This window comes from Lolium perenne, chromosome 7 (genome assembly GCF_019359855.2).
Source record: "Lolium perenne isolate Kyuss_39 chromosome 7, Kyuss_2.0, whole genome shotgun sequence".
Classification (NCBI taxonomy): Eukaryota; Viridiplantae; Streptophyta; class Magnoliopsida; order Poales; family Poaceae; genus Lolium; species Lolium perenne.
Window position 1 is genome coordinate 148,344,251 of NC_067250.2, and position 18,390 is coordinate 148,362,640.

At 49.0% G+C, this 18,390-nt stretch overlaps 1 non-coding gene across 1 annotated transcript; it reads right to left on the reverse strand.

The window, feature by feature from the left end:
* Nucleotides 1-1,002: 1,002 nt before the first annotated feature.
* On the reverse strand, nucleotides 1,003-1,073 carry TRNAG-GCC (transfer RNA glycine (anticodon GCC)). Its single transcript has one exon. It is a non-coding gene; the product is annotated as a tRNA-Gly (tRNA).
* Nucleotides 1,074-18,390: the final 17,317 nt, after the last annotated feature.

Genomic DNA, 18,390 nt, shown 5'->3' on the forward strand with positions numbered 1-18,390 from the left:
TTTTTTACACACGTCACATGATAAATCGATTTTTTATGAAACAACTTTGTAAGCGTGTAGTACGAGAAGATTTACATGCGATTTTTTGGTTCCAATTTTTTTTAAATTCAAAATATGTGTAAGATGCATTTCAAAATAGAGGGAGCATATGCTCCCATGTTCCAAAACACCACTCCCATTAAGGAAGCATAACATTACTACACCCGGGAATCAATTATAAGGAAGCTAAAAAACAAAACAAAAAAGCAAATAAAATGGATGTAGTTCGTTTGTCACTTCCCCCGTCTCAAATTAGTTGGCTTAACTTTGTCTAGATATGAGTCAAGTAATTTGGGACAGTGCTCCTTTTTCTCTAGATAACCTCATTGTGGAAAGGTTTCACCTTTCAAACTAGATGTATTTTTTCGTATGTAAAAACCACAGCTTTTAGATTTACTTTCAGAAATGCATTACCCAGAGATGAGATCAATTAACGTATGCAACCCAAATGAAAAAAAGCATAACAATGAAGCTAAAAGAAAAGAAAGCAATTAAGGAATGGAAATTCAATTCGGCTCCCGGGTGCATATGCACCCTGTACCAAAAAATCATATTTCGAAATGTCGAAAAATGTTAACAAATTTTTTTCATGTACATCTTCATAATATATGTTCGTTCGTCAAGTTTCACGAAAAACTAATATATTTTGTGATCTATATAAAAAGAGAAAACTTGTCAAAAGCATTATTTTTAGCACTGACTTTTGTCTTTTTTACACACGTCACATGATAAATCGATTTTCTATGAAACAACTTTGTAAGTGTGTAGTACGAGAAGATTTACATGCGATTTTTTGGTTCCAATTTTTTTGAAATTCAAAATATGTGTAAAATGCATTTCAAAATAGAGGGAGCATATGCTCCCATGTTCCAAAACACCACTCCCATTAAGGAAGCATAACATTACTACACCCGGGAATCAATTATAAAGAAGCTAAAAAACAAAACAAAAAAGCAAATAAAATGCACCAGCCGGGAATCGAACCCGGGTCTGTACCGTGGCAGGGTACTATTCTACCACTAGACCACTGGTGCTTACTGATCTTGTATCGCGTTAATGGCATTTAGTCAACGTAGTATCCAAACCTACGGTTCCACTGGCTGCCAGTCTGGTTTCATCGCCATTTGTTTGGACGTTCGGAGGCGCGTCGGAGTCTCCGGCGAGCTAGCGCTTTCTCTATTAAACTATTGAATGCATGATATGAACCATATCAAGACAGATGCAGAGACGAGAAGAACATGAAAATATGGATCTAGTTAAGGTATATACAATAGCTAGCGATATCTTAGCATTGCCACGTAGCATAAATGCTAACATGGAGGAAACCAAAAGTTAGAAAAATATCACACGGTGCTTACTCATCATTATCAGCGGAAGAACGAAAGAAAACGCTCTCGCGTCGCTCGACCTGGGCGGCTCGGGAGCTAACCCTAGCGTCGCCAAGGAGCTCCCCGCCGCCGCTGCCGCCGGCCATCGCCGCGGTGGCGGCGGGCCCTGTCCCCAAAGGTGGGCAGGGGTCTTCTCGCCGTGGCTCGCGCGGGAGAATCGGTAGGCCGGGGCGGCGGCCCCGGGTCGCTGGTGTTGGTGGCGGCGTGGCTCGCTGCTGCGGCCGCGCGGCGGCGTGGTAGCCTGCTCCGGCGCCGGCTGTGCCGCTTGTGGTGGCGTGGGATGGGGAGCACGGCCTCGCGCGGGGCGGTGTGCGGCGGGCCGGATCTGGGCCACGAGGGCCGGCTCGGGGGCGCGGGTGGTCTGGGCGATGCGGCGGTGCTGCGGCAGGCTGGCACGGGCCCCTTGGCGTGGAGGTGCTGCAGGATTGCAACGACAGCTGGATGGTGGTGGTGTGCCGGGGCGGCGCCCCCGGGCAGCGGCGGCGTTTTGGTGGACGGCGGTGATGGCATGCTGGCTGTCCTGCCGGTGAAGGAGTTCTCGACGGGAAGGTGCTTGCTCCGGGTGACGTGGGCATTACGCTTCGGGTAACCGACATTGCCCTATCCTGTACAATCTAGTTGGAGGCCCATGAAGGCACTTGAAGGCAAGGCGGGCCACTTGGATGACGCACCAGAAGGTTTCTTGGCGGACAAGACAAGGAAGGAGCCGAACAAGGAAAGTTTAGATTTAGAACTACTGTAAATCTAGTCGTACTCGGTTAGACCTCTTGAGACCTGGCCACCTATATAAAGGCCAGGAGAGGGGCTGCCGAGGGACACGATCAACCATAGCAATCTTAGCCACCAAAAGTCTAGAGCTAGGTCGCCGTAGCACTTAGCCTCTCGACGAGAACACAGCCAAACTCTTCGGCACCCCATTGTAACCCAATATCTTCATAATCAAGATCAGACAGGCAGGACGTAAGGGTTTTACCTCATCGAGGGCCCAGAACCTGGGTAAATCGCTCTCCCCGCTTGTCTGTGAACCGATGTCTCGTGTGAAAGGATACGGATGTCGCCTAGAGGGGGGGGGGGGGTGAATAGGCGATTTAAAACTTTTACGAGATGGGCTTAACAAATGCGGAATAAAACTAGCGTTTACTTTGTCAAGCCCAAAGCCTATATACTATTGTTCACCTATGTGCACCAACAACTTATGCTAAGCAATACAAGCAAGCATGTGATAGCAAGATATATATAACTTCAAGCACGATGGCTATCACAAGGTAAAGTGCATAAGTAAAGAGCTCGGGTATAGAGATAACCGAGGCACGCGGGAGACGATGATTTATCCCGGAGTTCACACTCTTGCGAGTGCTAATCTCCGGTGGAGAGGTGCGGTTGCTTAGTGCTCCCGAACGCCACAAGAGGCTCACCTTGAGGTGTGGTTGCTCGATGCACACCAACGCCACAAAGGCCTCACCCCAAGATGCGGTACTCACACCACACACCGAACGCCACGAAGGCGCCTCACCTAAATCTCCGGTGACCCTCGCCACAAAGGCCTAGGTCACGGTTCCACTAAGGGATTTCCTTCGAGGCGAAAACCGGGCCTTACACAAAGATTGGGGCACACATCCACAACTTAATTGGAGGCTCCCAACAAACCGCCACAAAGGCCTAGAATCCGTCTAGGGTTCCAAGAACCCAAGAGTAACAACTTCCTTGCTTTCACCTCCACGAATCACCGTGGAGAACTCAAACCGATGCACCAAATGCAATGGCAAGAACACCACAAAGATGCTCAAATCCTTCTCTCTCAAATTCCAACAACGCTACAAAAGCTATTGGGGGAATAAGAGAGGAAGAACAAAGAGGAGAACACAAAATTCTCCAAGATCTAGATCCCAAAGATTCACTCACAAAGAGGTGATTTGGTTTGGTCAAAGTGTGGATCTAGATCCCCTCAATCTTTCTCTCAAATAGATGCAAGAATCATGGGAAGGGGAGAGAGATCTCAAGCTCACAAAAAGTCAATCAACAATGGAGGTGAGAGGCTTGAGAGAGAGGTGGAAGAAGCAATCCAAAAGGTGAGAGAGAGAGAGCTTAAAAAGGAGGCCCAATTTTTCTGCCCGTTGGAGGCTGCATCGCGCGAGGAAGGAGGGACCGGTAGTACCGGCCAGGTTGGGCCGGTACTACCGGCCAGTGCTGGCAGGAGGCGGCGGGGGCGAGCTGCGGGCAGGGAGGGGGAGGCCGGAGCCTCCGGCCATGGTACCGGCCGGGGTACCGCCGGACCTCCCCAAAGCCCTGGAGCTTCACTGAGGCACTTGGCGCCTTAGCGGTACCGCGGGCGGTACCGAGCCCGGAGGCTCCGGCCATGGTGAGGCCGGTGGTACCGCCCGTGCCTCCGGCGGCTGCCCCTCCTCTCCTTTTCCTTTTTCTTTTAAACCCAAATATGGAAATGCAAATATCTAGAGTTCGGAAACTCGGATTAAAACGAAACCAATTTTGTTGGAAAATATGGAAACTAGCTGGGGGTGATTTTCTATTATTTTTAGAGGTGCAACACCTCAACATGAGAAACCGAGAAAATCACCAAACTCGAAAACGCAACAAGTGATCTATGCGAAATCCGTTTTCGAAGAACTAGAGCTTGTCATGAGAATAAGCACAAGCTCTAAAACATCACATGGATAAGATCCAAATAACAACCAAGAAAGATGATGCAAGGATGCAAAGGTTTGAGCTCTCTCCGAATGATACGATCGAGTTACTCACTCGAGAGCCCTCTTGATAGTACGGCAACTAAACAAAGAACCGGTCTCCAACTACACCATGAGACCAGTGAGAAAGAAACCCTATCAAGAGCAAACCTTAACCTTGCGCATTCCACTTGAGCTTGATGATGATGGTCTTGACCGCAACAAGATGGAACGCCTTTCTTGATTGTGCTTGCTTGACGAAGTCTTGTAGATTGCTCCCCCATAATCCACCATGGGAGAGCTTCTTCTTCGGCGCATCTTCTCAAATCCATGAACACCATATGGATGGCAAGCTTCAAGCATATGATCTCTTCGAGTTGGCTCATCTTGAACTTGCACTCCATTTCTTCATTCTTCATCATGTTGATGTCTTGAGATAACTTGAGGGCTCACTTCATCTTCATCTTCAAGACATACTTGACACTTGATATCCTTCATCAATTTCTTCTTATTACAACCTTGAAGCCAACATATGGTTCAAGCATTGCCTATGGACAACTCCTACAAACATAACTCAATGCAAACATTAGTCCATAGGGATTGTCATTAATTACCAAAACCACACATGGGGGCTCCATGCACTTTCATCGTGTCAGCTTACAGGATTCCATCAACCCTAAGCCCCAATCGGAGGGCATTGCCGAGGAGTACCCTCGACAATTGGCGCCGTCTGTGGGAAACCTGTCGGCACAAGATCGATCATCGGCAGAACCAGTCATGTCATCAGCGGTTTCATCGACACCATCATCGCCAAGTCTGGGAAGCCCGATTCGCTTCGGCTCCTACGAATTCACCCCACACAGCGACCTGTCTCACTCAACCTTCTCCGATCTACAAGGAAACATGGAGATGACCTTCGGCAGCGTCCACTACAACGTCAACTCGGAAGGAGTCCTTCGGCTGCTGGAACCACTCACCTCCCGATCAACAGGTCCAAGCATGTCGTCATCAGTCGACCTTTCGACTGGCCTGACAGGCTCAACGAACTCGCCCGCGCCATCGACTCCTCATTCGACGTCTTCCATGTCGGTTGGATCCGACAATCCCGCATCTTCGGAGATGACTTCGTACTACTGCTTGAACTGTGACACCAGGAACGGGCTAGGATCAAGCGACACACCGTTCATCTGTAATGCCCAGTACTCATCAGGAGAGGACAGTGTCGACATCATCGTCCAAAGTGCCACCCGAAGAACGGCGCACCACCAGGTTTATGTTGCCAACAACACGAGGAACAGGGGGGACAGGGATCACACCCCCGCTCCAGCAGACGAGAAAGTTTTGAGAACAGCGCCAGTAACAACAACAGCGATTACACCATCGCAGAGGAGGAGTGGGCAGCAGCCAGGGCAGCCGTGCTTAACAACACGCCGCTCCCTGCAGGAACCACTGTTGGAACCCTCAACGCTTACCGCTCCATATTGGAAAAAAATCGAGAGCGACTATCCAAAGAGCAAGCCACCCTCGAGAGACGCCTATCCGCGGCAGACCAATCTAGTGAACGACGGAGAGGCTCGCGAGGAAGCGCCTCTCGAAGCACTCAAGGGGCAGGCAAGCACCGATCAAGATTATCCAGGCTCTCAGAAGATGATGCCAGAGAAATAACGTCAAATCTGACCAAGTCCTTTATGACCACGGACACCGCGGGCATGCCACGACCAAAAACCGTCGCAGGAGCGACTGCCAACCTCGCTGCATACCTCATCAATCAGCGCCCTGAAGGCTCCATGGCTCAAGCCCATCGAGGTGCCCTAGAAAGTCTCGCAATTTTGGGAGATAATCTGGTCCCGCGGAAGGAAAAGACCACGTTGCAGGCTAGTGGCTCAAAGCATCATGCGAGAGACGCTCGAGATGAAATCACCCAGAGCAGAATCAACAAGGCAAGGCGACGACGCGCCGCTAGAGAGGAATATGACAGTGATTCTTCGGATGAGAGTCAGGAGAACGACGGCGAGCTAAGGGGAGCCGATTGTTTAAGCTACAAAATCCGTGAGGCGATGCCACCCAAAAAGTTCAAACCCACCCCTACTGACGCTGCCAAATACGATGGGTAGCAGGAGCCAAGGTCCTAGATAGACGACTATTTGCAGACTGTGATTCTGCACAAAGGGAATCAGATAGCAGCAATGCAATGCTTGCAGCTTTACCTAAAGGATTCAGCACGAGCCTGGTTAAGAGGTCTGCCGAAGGGTTCCATCAAATCATGGGACGACCTAGTAGACGCTTTCGTTGCCAATTTCCAAGCAACATACAAAAGGCCCGTCGGGATCGAGGAGTTACGGCATTGCCAGCAAAAGAAGAAGGAATCGATGCGCGCATACATCGGGAGATTCACCAAGCTCCTAAACGCTGCCGAAGATGTATCTGTCGACAGAGCAATCGACGCCTCGATGGCATCCGACGTGAAAGCTACATAGAGGAACTCGGGCGCAAAAAGCCAAAAACCATAACCAAGTTAATGGAAATCACCAACAGCTGGGCTGATGGCGAGGACAACGTACGAAAGCCGCGACAACGCAGTGACGACGAAGACGACGACCAGCCGAAGCACGACTCGGGTGGACGAAGGGATCGCCACAAGAAGAGGAAACACCGCAGCTATGACGACAGTAACCTGGTAGCCGCAGGATACTCTGATCGGCAGGACGATCGGTATGATGACAGACGAGACGATCGGCAGGACGGTAATTGGAACAACTCTGGGAACCGTGGCAATTACAAACCACGACCATAGAGGACTCCCGAACTACCCTATGCTGAGCAGATCAACGCTCCCTGTTACTTGCACTCGTACGTTGATTCTAAGGACAACAAAACGAAGTCAAGCCACTTGCTCAGAGACTGTAGGCAGTTCATTGACATGCAGAAACTCATCCAGCAACAGCAACAGCCACCACCACCACCACCTCCACCGCAGCATAAGGTCCAGTAGGCTCAACCTCACCAACCCAACGAGGCGTTTCCACCATCACGTGGGCAGATGAGCATGATCCACAGGACAGGTGTTTCAAGAAGAAAAATGAAGAAGCTCACTCGAGAAATCAATCTGGCAGAAAGTATCATGGCGAACATCCCTGAATATGTCGAGTGTTCGTCTCAGAACATTACGTTCAGCCGAGCAGATCACCCGACGACCATACCAAAACCAGGACACGCTGCCTTAGTAGTCGAGGCATAGGTCGGGGGTTCAAAATGAGCAAAGTCTTCATGGATGGTGGAAGTGGACTAAACCTGATATTCGTCGACACAATCAAGAGTATGGGGATCACCATGAGAATGCTAGAAGAAACGGACACCTGTTTTCATGGGATTCTCCCCACTTCACCGGCGTACTCTCTTGGCAAAGTTTACCTGAACGTCGTCTTTGGCAAACCCGACAACTTCAGGAAGGAAAAGATCGAGTTCGAAGTCGTGAACTGGGAATCGCAGTATCACGCTATACTCAGAAGACCAGCTTATGCCAAGTTCATGGCTGTACCGCACTACGCATACCTCAAGCTGAAAATGCCTGGGAGCAACGGGACAAACATCACAGTCTATGGAAGTTTCTCACGCTCGGACAATTGCGATCGCGACTTTCAGAGGATTGCTGCAAAGTTTGGGCTGAAGCAAGAAATTACTGATCTTCCTTCCAAGTCATCGTCACGCGATAATAAGGAAGAAGAACGCGTCAGAGGAGAGAACAAGAAGCCAGCCGACCTTGCTCTAGAAGCTTCGGCAGCACAAACTTCTGCAGCCAAAGCTTCAGCAGCAAAAGCTTCGGCAGCTGATGGCACAGAAGACATAAGAGACAGCAAGACACTGGCAATCGCTGTCCAGACCCCTGGTGAAATCAACGACGCTTCGATAACCACTAACGTGGTGAACAAGCCACAAGATGAGAAGAACCCCTTCCTTGCTTAAGCAATTTACTAGTGTTTAGTTTTCCCTTTCTTTTCAAGAAGGGCTCTCCCTTTTTCGCCCTTTAGTACCGTGTTTCTATTATTAATGAGAACTTAAGTTTTGATTCCTTGAAAAGCATTGCAGTAATTCGGAGCACCTAAACCGCATCATCGTAAACCTTGCTTACGCCCCCTGGCGAACGACGGTGCAACATAGTGCGCGACAAAAGATCGTGCTCCGAAAAAGCCTCTACGAGTGCTACAGGGTGCAAAATAAACAAGAACACTAACCCTTCCCTCTGCTATAGATGCCTCTACGAGCGCTGTAAATAGCAAGAGTTCGGAAATACATATAAACACAACCCACGTTCGATATTTTACTTATGGAAATATCAAAGAACAACGGGCTCATTGGCAGAGTTATTGCACCCGATACATTCGGAAGCTGCTGTCAAAATATACATCGGTTGAAAGCAAAGTTGCACATACAACGGGTTTAGCAAGACCTGCAACACGAGCTGATCACTCAAATAATTTGCTGACCAACGAATACACATACGTCTAAACGGGCAATTAAGATTTGCTCCTTCAAAATTTGCCAACGACATTGACACGGTAAAAATACATATACATGTATCTACCGAACAAAAAGTCTCGACTACGCAATCCAAACACTTGGATGAAGTAGCCAAAATACCTATTTACAAAACAAACTTAACCCTGAATTACCCTTGCGGAGTCTGTCTTTCTTCAGGTACCTTTGAATCCTTTTCAAGCTTGTCGACAATTATATTAGCGGGCAACAATACCTTCGGGTACAGCGTCTCCAAATCACCAACCGCATTGGCGATAGTCAGCAGATTTGCTGAAGGATAACGTGCAAGGACGAGGGCAAGTGTAAATCTGGCCCCTGCAAAAACCTGAGCTCGCACCAAGTCTCGAATCTTCTTGGTATTCCCAAATTCAGACATCAGAGTCAGCAGCATAGGAGGGACCACATTCAAGGGGAACATCGTCCTCCAAATTACCCTCAGGGCTTTGTAGCACTTGTCGAAGAAATGGTGGACCTGCTGGACCCAATCTTGAAATTGTGCAATAGCCGAAGCCTTCGAGTGTTCCCTCCAGAAAATCTCTTCGGCTGATGACAGCTGGGTCAATGCGTTCACACGCTCGTGAATCCGCTTGTTCGCTTCAGCACGGTTCAGAGCTATGACTAGCAAAAGGAATCAACGGAAGATCAGGCAATGCGTTTTTGGCAAAGAGTAATGAGCACAAGGACCAGGGAACTTACAGTTTAAACTTTCAGTGGCCTTATGCAGTTCAGTAAGAGCATAGCGCTCTACGTCGGCTACAATATCGCCCTTCTTCTTGATAATGGCAGCCAAGGCATAGGTGTTGCGCAGATCCTCTTCCAACTGCGCGATCCGATCCTTCAAACGTTGGATTCGATCATCTTCAGAAAGAGCACCCGAAGAATCGTCAACAAATGCAGGCACTGGAAACACCTGCAAGGAAAAGCGTCAAAAGCATGACGGATCGCTTCGCATCAACATCAGAAGGTACTCCCATCAGGAGAATGCAAGTGAAAATATCATAACAAGGGTGTACTAGCAACATTGCTAGCACGGAGTTTATTACAAACATAAGTTTTGCGACAGAACATTGTTTCACATCAGCTCAAAGAGAAGTTTGTTACAAAAATCAAAGGGCTTGGGTATGAGTCGATAAACTGGGCCAGCCGATGTCTTCCTTGATGAAACCAGCTCAAGGAGCTGGCGTGCACACTTAAGGGCTGACGTTTTGAAGACGCTTAAATCAATGAACCGCCCATCTTGCTCTTTCGGCAGCTCCTTAGACATCTCTTCGATATCGGCCTTGAAGCCATGACCCATCATAAGTTGGAAGGCTAGGAGGGCACCATAGGTACGCGAAGTGCGTTTGAATACCTCGATAACCTCCTTGGTGTCGACTGCGAAGGCGTCGATCAGCTGCCCCAGAGTCTTGTCTTGACTGATCTTGGGGAAGATCATCGAGTGCATCCGCGCCATGGCACCTTTCCCCTTTTCAAGAAGCTCCCGTGTAAGCTGGTGGGAGGCGAGAGTCATCGACACACCGTTTGCCGGAGAGTTGTTTGGAATCTTGTCCAAGGCATTGGCAGGGATGTCGGCGGCCTCTGCAAGAGAATGAAATAAAAAGAATTACTGACAAAGAATCGAAATCATAAGTGCAACAATCGACTGAGAAGCATAAAAGAGATTACCAAGCAAAGCCAAGGAAGACTGGTTAAGGAGTTCATCTTTTTCAGTCGCCCGAGCCTCGGCGGCCAGCCTAGACGCTTCCTCTTCTTTCAGCTTCTCCTTCAGCTTGCCCAGTTCCTCCTTCAGGGAGTCGACCTCTTGGCGAGCTGCGGCGGCTATTTTGACTGCGCCGTCCAACTTTGAGGAAGAAGATTTAACTTCCTTCTACAGCCGAACCTTGTCTGCCTCCAGGGAAGTAAATTGGGAGGCGAAGGCCTCCAAAGAAGATATAACGCCCCGCAGGTCCTTAAGGAAAGGGGAAAAATAGATGTTTGACAAAGAATCATTAAATAAGGCACATTCAAGGAAATTCGCGTTGTAATCGAAAAGGACTTACAGGTTTTTCTGAAGGAGGGGTCGTGGCGGCAGCAGTTGAAGGAACATCATTCCCCCTAGAGAGGGAGGAAGCAGTCGATACCTGGGCCGCGGGGGCTGCCATAGGAGCCGAAGCTTCGGAAGCCGCGACATCCAGCGGAGCAGCGCCAGATTTGGCTTTCTTAGACGGAGGTTCAATGAAACCTTCGTCACTGCGAAAGGAAATGGCTGACAAAAATTATAAAAGAAATACGAGTGATAAAGACAAAATATGAATTCTAGGAAGAAGGCATTTACATGTCGAAAAGATCGTCTTCATCGGCAAAACCGCCGGTTGATCTCTTCTCGGGGGAAGCTCTGGTCTCCTCCACAGCTGCATTAACAAAAGCATCACGATCAGCGTCATCATCACGCACTGATCCCGCTGTGTCGCAAGCGTCATTGGATGAGGAAGGAAGATCGGTGTGGACAGCTTCAGAATATATCGGATCATTGTGTTCGTTCTGTGGATCTATGTACTCGGCAGTATGAAAATCAACAGGGGCTGAGGAGCCTCTTCCCTCGGAAGTATCATTTGGCAAATCATGCAGGTTTCCAGAAACTATGGGGATCTGTCGAAGAAAAGAACAAATAAGAACGATAGTAGTTATGTCGACAAAGTGGAACAGAGTAATAAGAGTATGAGAAGGAAAATTACCTCTGACGGTGGATGATCAGCATCAAGAGGGGAATAAGAAAATATCAACGGGATCGAGTCTTCCTGACTAAAGAGAGTAAGGCGACGAACTTCATCAAGCAGCTCCTTTTCCGATAGTTCGGCAATGTTTATCCTGGTTTCATCCTTTGGACCCGAATACAACCACATCGGACGAACTCTGGCCATGACTGGTTGGACTCGACGTTTTAAGAACACCGCGGCCACCTCTGTGCCGATCATAGTTTGACCATCGGCTTCATTGATCCGACGGAATTTGGCAAATAACTCGTCGGCTGCTATCCTTTCGTCGGGAGAGAGGATGTTCTTCCAAGAATGCTTAGGCTTGGCTTCAAGGACGTCGACAAAGCAAGGAAGCTGGGACTCGGTTGTTGAGGAATTCTTAACATAAAACCATTTCAGCCTCCATCCTTGCACGGATTCTCTCATTGGGAAACTGAAATAGTTAACCTCTGAACGGACAACAAACCCCACTCCTCCAATGACAAAAGATCCATTACTACTGCTGTATCTCTTTACGAAGAAGATCTTCTTCCACAACCCAAAGCGAGGCTTGATGCCCAAGAACGCCTCGCAGAGGGTGATGAACACAGCAACGTGAAGGATTGAATTAGGGGTGAGTTGCCACAGTTGGATTTCGTAAGTCCGCAGAAGGCGATGAAGGAATTCGTGGGCAGGAAGCGAGAGACCCCGATACAAGAACGACAGGAACATTACGGAAAAACCAGCAGGGGGATTGGGCCGAGAAATCGCACCTGGAAGAATCACATTCCCCTCGTCGGAGGAGATTAACCCGAGGCTTCGGGCCCTCTTCTCATCACGCTTCGTGATGGAGGACGCTAGCCAATCTCCAAGTTTGGCTATCGAGCTTGGCGGCGCTGATGGCGCCGGAGCTGGGGGAGGAGCATCTGGAGCGCTCCTCTTCGGAAGATTCGAGGAGGCCTTGGCGGCGGCGCCACCGCTCGTGGAGCTGGCGGCGGCAGCAAGGTTCTTCTTCTTCACCATTGCAAGATCTGGAGAAGATCTGAAAAGCGGTGGTGGCGGCGCAGCGGTTGCGAAAGAGAGAGGAAGAAGAAGGACAAGAAGATGTTACGATGAATATGGGAAGAGACTAAAAGGATTTTGTCCTCTGAAGGTTTTAAGAAAGGGAGAACTTGAGAATTGCGTGGGCAGGTGTCGTTGTTGCCAGTTCATTAAGGGGGCCTTTTTCCATTGGTGATTGCGGAAATCGAGGAGGCGCCTTGGTAACCGTATGAGAAAGGCGGATATTACTTAAAAATAGGGCTGGGCAGAGGAAGAATGGGCCCAGCAGGTCGCGTCTTGTCAGTCAAAATCAAAATGTCAGTAACGTCATCAGTGACATCGTAAGGAGTGCTCGAAGCATTCGAAGGAATGGAAAAAGTATCGGATGGTGAATTTGAGTCTATGCACGGATTGCGAGCATCCGCACTTAGACTCGGGGGCTACTCCCATCGGGAGCGTTGGGCGCGCACCCGATAAAATGAGGACTCGAAGACATTCCTATGTAGAAATGTATGAAGAAAAAGATGGCTGCTCAGCTCGAGTCAGCACCCGGTTGCAAGCGCCCGTGCCCAGACTCGGGGGCTACTCCCATCGGGAGCGCTGGACGAGCACCCGACAGAACTTTTTTGCACTCCAGGATCATGCCCGGGGACTTGATTCTGTGTAGGGTAATGTTTTTTTGCCATCGGCAGTTAACCAGCAAAAGTTGGGCACGTTACTCATTATCCCTTGCGCGCGGAAAATATATTGGATGACCTATGAAGACTTGCAGAAAAACTTCAGCAAAGAAAAATATTCGAGTGGTACAACTTGTGTCTACGCACGGATAGCAAGTATCCGTACCTAGACTCGGGGGGCTACTCCCATCGGGAGCGCTGACGCGCACCCGACATAAGAAGATGATGCTGATTCAAGATGAACAAGAACAATCAAGGAGAAGAACATTGAGGGGAGGCATGCTTTAGTCTCTACCCGAACTATTTTCGGCTAGACACCCAGGGGCTACTGACGTGGGCATTACCCTTCGGGTAACCGACATTGCCCTATCCTGTACAATCTAGTTGGAGGCCCATGAAGGCACTTGAAGGCAAGGCGGGCCACTTGGATGACACACAAAAAGGTTTCTTGGCGGACAAGACAAGGAAGGAGCCGAACAAGGAAAGTTTAGATTTAGAACTACTGTAAATCTAGTAGTACTCGGTTAGACCTCTTGAGACCTGGCCACCTATATAAAGGCCAGGAGAGGGGCTGCCGAGGGACACGATCAACCATAGCAATCTTAGCCACCAAAAGTCTAGAGCTAGGTCGCCGTAGCACTTAGCCTCTCGACGAGAACACAGCCGAACTCTTCGGCACCCCATTGTAACCCAATATCTTCGTAATCAAGATCAGACAGACAGGACGTAAGGGTTTTACCTCATCGAGGGCCCCGAACCTGGGTAAATCGCTCTCCCTGCTTGTCTGTGAACCGATGTCTCGTGTCAGCTTACAGGATTCCATCAACCCTAAGCCCCAATCGGAGGGCATTGCCGAGGAGTACCCTCGACACCGGGTGAAAGCTCTTCCCGACTTGATCGGTGCCGGCGATGGCGACGCCCTATAGGGTGCCGTTCCCCTTCTTGGAGGCATCGTCGTGGAGCTCCCACCTCTCCTGCCTTCAAGGCTTCGTGCCCTCCGGGTGAAAACCCAAGCTCTTGCCTCGGCCGGAGCGAGCGACGACGGCGGTCTCGTCGCTTCCCTTCTTGGAGGCGTCGTCTTTGGAGTGCATGACCTTCATTCGGCGATGGTGGCTTGTTTGTCGGGCTGCGTTTCCTTGCCGTCTGTGTTGGAGGATGCCGAGGCGGCGGCCTCGGGTAGATGGCTGTGTGCCGGGGCGGCGGCCCCGGAAGGCGGTGCGGCAACATCTCTATGGTGCGGGGATGCGGCTTGCCACAGCTTGGGTGGCGGCCCTGGCCGTGTGGGCGGCAGGGCAGTTGGCTCGGTCGGACGTGTCCTTGAGAGGACGGTCAGACGTTATGTCGGGGCGGCGGCCCCGGATGAGTTGGTGTGATGCCCGTGGTCTACGGCCGTTTGCCCTGTGCAGCTTGGGCTGCGGGTTCATGGTTCGTGCGGCGTTGCAGCTCGAGAGCGAGCGGTGGTATGTCGGGGCGGTGGCCCCGGAAGGTGGTGGTCTTGGTGGACGTGCAGGGCGTGATGGAGCAGCGGTATGTCGGAGCGGTGGCTCCAAATGTTCGTCATCTTCGAGGGTGCTTGACCTTGGGTCGCGTGGGCGATAAGGTGACTCTCGACGGTGGGCTTGGGTGGCAACGACAATGGTGTTGAGCATGGTTTGGTTGCTACAAGACCGTGTTAGTCGGCTCCGTCCCGGCGTGTCCGAATGTCTTCAAGTTGGTCTCCTCTTGCTGTGAAGTCGAAGCTGCCTTTGGGTGGTGTACGATGACCTTCGAGGGGCGGTCTGGTGGTGAAGGTCCTTTTTGGCGCAGGTCTTGTGCATCTCCTCTCCAGGGCTCGTCGTCAAAATCGGAGCTACCGGTTTTTCTTGGGGAGCCACCTGTTTGGCATAGGCCAACTCGAGCTTCGCGTTTGTGTAGCGTCTGTGGGTAGCCAGGGTGGCTCGGTATGCCCTTCGCGGCGTCGTGTGGGTGGGTGTGGGCTTGGCCCTATCTTTGTAGGTTTTCGCCCGATTTTCTCCTAAAAATGGGCACCTTCTTCTTAATTAATGGATGAGGCAAAGCTTTTGCCTCCGTTTAAAAAAAAAAGTTAGAAAAATGATTTGTCTTCTTTTAATTAGAGATGATCTCTTAACACAATCTTTGTCACCACATATTTAAGAGGTCTAGTTAGTAGAGATAAAACTAAAAAGAAAACGTACTTCATGTTTTATTATCATATCTAGATTATATGGCTGGGTTAAGATAAAATGGTTCTTATCAACCATTGTACATGCTCTTAACAAGATTTTATGCAAAATTAATGGGATAATTAATTGAATTAGTGTTATCTTAAATGATTTCTTGCTTCCAAAAACTATAATATCCATGTAAGTCAATGGGTAGACCTTAATTTATACTACTCACCTGCCACTGGTAGTAAAATTGTGAAAGATATTATACAAACTCTACCACGATGAGCGTTGTCCGACTGCAATGAGCGATGGGCAAGGACGACGGCGTGTCTTCGGCTCGTTCGAGCAGTTGTAGTCGTTGCTAGGTGGTACACAGGCTTTTTTTATTACTTTTGGGTTTCCTCATACTATTATTGAAGATTATGAAGGGATTGGTGCTTTCTTTCGGATTTTTTTTTTGCCTAAATTAGGACCAACATTTCTGACCGGATGAGTCGAGGGATCGAAAAAGTACTCCCTGTCTCTAGTACCCTGTATATAGGCTTCTTGTTTGCAAACACTAGTGGAAAACGGGGCAATAGGCCCGGTCCATTTGGGCCTTCAGTCCCGGTTCCCAAACCGGGACCAATTAGGCGGGACTAAAGGGGGTACCCTTTAGTCCCGGTTCAATGTTTAACCGGACCTAAAGGCCTCGACACGTGGTGCGGCCAGGGAGCTCGCGGTGGAAGGCCTTTGGTCCCGGTTCGTGGTACGAACCGGGCCTAGGTTTCTCTGCCGCGGCAGAGAATTGCTATTTCTCTGCCGCGGCACAGGTTTAGGCTGTACCAGCGTTTCTCTGCTGCGGCAGAGAAACAGGGCGCGCGTTTCTCTGCCACGGCAGAGTTTCAGCAATGCATATATATCATTCAAGAAACCACAAAAAATCGTCATGAATATATATAGACATCGTCAACAGTACACGACATCGTCAACAGTACACGTAATGCATGCATATTTACAATACAACATCTCCTCGACGAATATCCTCCGTCGTCACGATCTGCCGATAGTGCTCTCCATCTGGGGTAAGGGCCTCGGTAATAAAGAATCCCGTGATTTCCTCTTGAATTGCTTTTATTTGATCCTCCGTTATGAGAGTGTCCCACAGGCGTATCATCTATATTTAAAAAAGGAGATCAATATATGAATGGAACTCAATACAATAGATGGTACTAATTAAGATTAATTGTGAAAATTTGTTATCGTACACGAGTCTGGAGTATACGGGCATCCCCACCCTTGGGACAGGCCATGTCACGAATGAAGGTGCAGACGCAGTATCCACATAAGTTATTCCCGAGTTCCTGCCTCATACACTTTACGAAAAAATAGTTCGATCAAACTAATAATCAAGCATCGTATTGAAAGTAAATATCATATATAAAGTTTCACGGACATAGCTATATATATAGTACTACTTACAGGGTAATCTTCAAATGTAAGCTCCGGTTTCCATTTACCCGGAACAGTATTGATGAACCGTTTCCAAGCCCTGCCCGGCAAAAAATAATGAGTAAATGAGTAATTGATTAGTTGATGATATCTTCGAATTAGAACAGATGAAGATGCCAATACGAAATTGATTGAAACTACCTCTGGAGGATGGCAGCCATGTCCGCCCATTCCGCATATTCTTTACGTTTCGAGTCCATGACTTTTACGACTCCAAGGCGAAGATCAATGATTAGGAGAATAAAGTGGAATCTGCACAAGCATAGCTCAATGATTACGAGAATAAAGTGGAAGGTGCACAAGCATAATGTATGTTATATATAACACTCACTTGAAGTTGTAGGGAAAGAATATATCCTCTTTGTCTGCTTGCTTCTCTAAAAACATTACGATGTTGTCCTCTGTGTCCTTGGCGAAGTCTCGAACCGTAACTTCATGAACTGTGTTTGGGTCTATGAACCCCAGCGGTAGGAGCTTGCCTCTTTTGTATTCCAGCTTCTTCATTCTGCATAATTAAATGTATAGCGTACACAAAGAATATAATGAGGATAATTGTTAGTGCAAATGAATGAGCTACAAACTTAATTACACAAATAAATCACTTACAGGCAGTAGAAACTGATGACAGCTTTGTCGAGGGCGTCTTGATTGAATAACTGAAACAGTTCTTCTAACTCAAGGTTTATCTCGTCTTTCCCCCGGAAGTAATGCTCATCTCTAAGATACACCGTGAGGTAGGCATCACCTCTTCGACAGGATTTCAGGTACCATTCATGCAACCTTCGCATCTGAGTCCCTAGACGCGCGAGCTCGCCAGGTTTGACGAGATCAGATCCGTATCTATACTTGTTTACCACTTGAGCCGTTGGATAGTAATCTTCGTACTCAACTGATGCTCCCTGAGCTCTAGCCGCCCGTTCGATCATCGATGCCGTCTCTGGATCATGATAGGGCTCCACGATGAAGTGGGGTACGGCCTGAATGTCCTGCTGTCCAAGCTGGCCAACTTTTTTTGCTTCTTTGCTCGCTCTAGAGGACTGTCCAAGAGAGCGGTCATAATCAGCTCTCAGCTCAGGTCTCTTCATTCTCGTCTCGGCAAAGTGCTTCACTGTCTGCGGTGGAATAAACATCTTCTTCGGCGCAAGAAACACCTTTTGCTCTTCAGTCTGCTCATGTGGTAACAACTCTGGAGTATGTGCCCTCATTGGAGTTGATGATCTCTTCGGAGCTGTAGGAGGTGCCGCGGACCGCTTCCTCTTTTACTTAGGTGGAGGCGGCGGAGTCTCCTGACGAGGAGGAGGAGGAGGCGGCGGAGTATTTTCACGCAGAGGAGACTGGTCATGCATAGGGGAATCATCATCGCGCAGAGGAGAATCATCACGCGGAGGAGACTGCACAGGTGGCGGAGGAGGCGGAGGTGGCCTGCTTGTTGGCTTCTCACCTGGAAACACAATGTTCTCCTTCCGCCATTGCACGGTGGTTCTACGGGCTTCTCCCAGTTCTTTGTTTTCCACATCTTCACCTGCAGGGTGCTCAAGCACCAACCCCTCATAATCTCTCAACACTTCATCCACCATCACAACACAAAAGTTGTCTTGGACCGGACGGCAATGGTAAGACCTTGTAGGTAAGAGGATGCCGACCGCCGCCTTGAA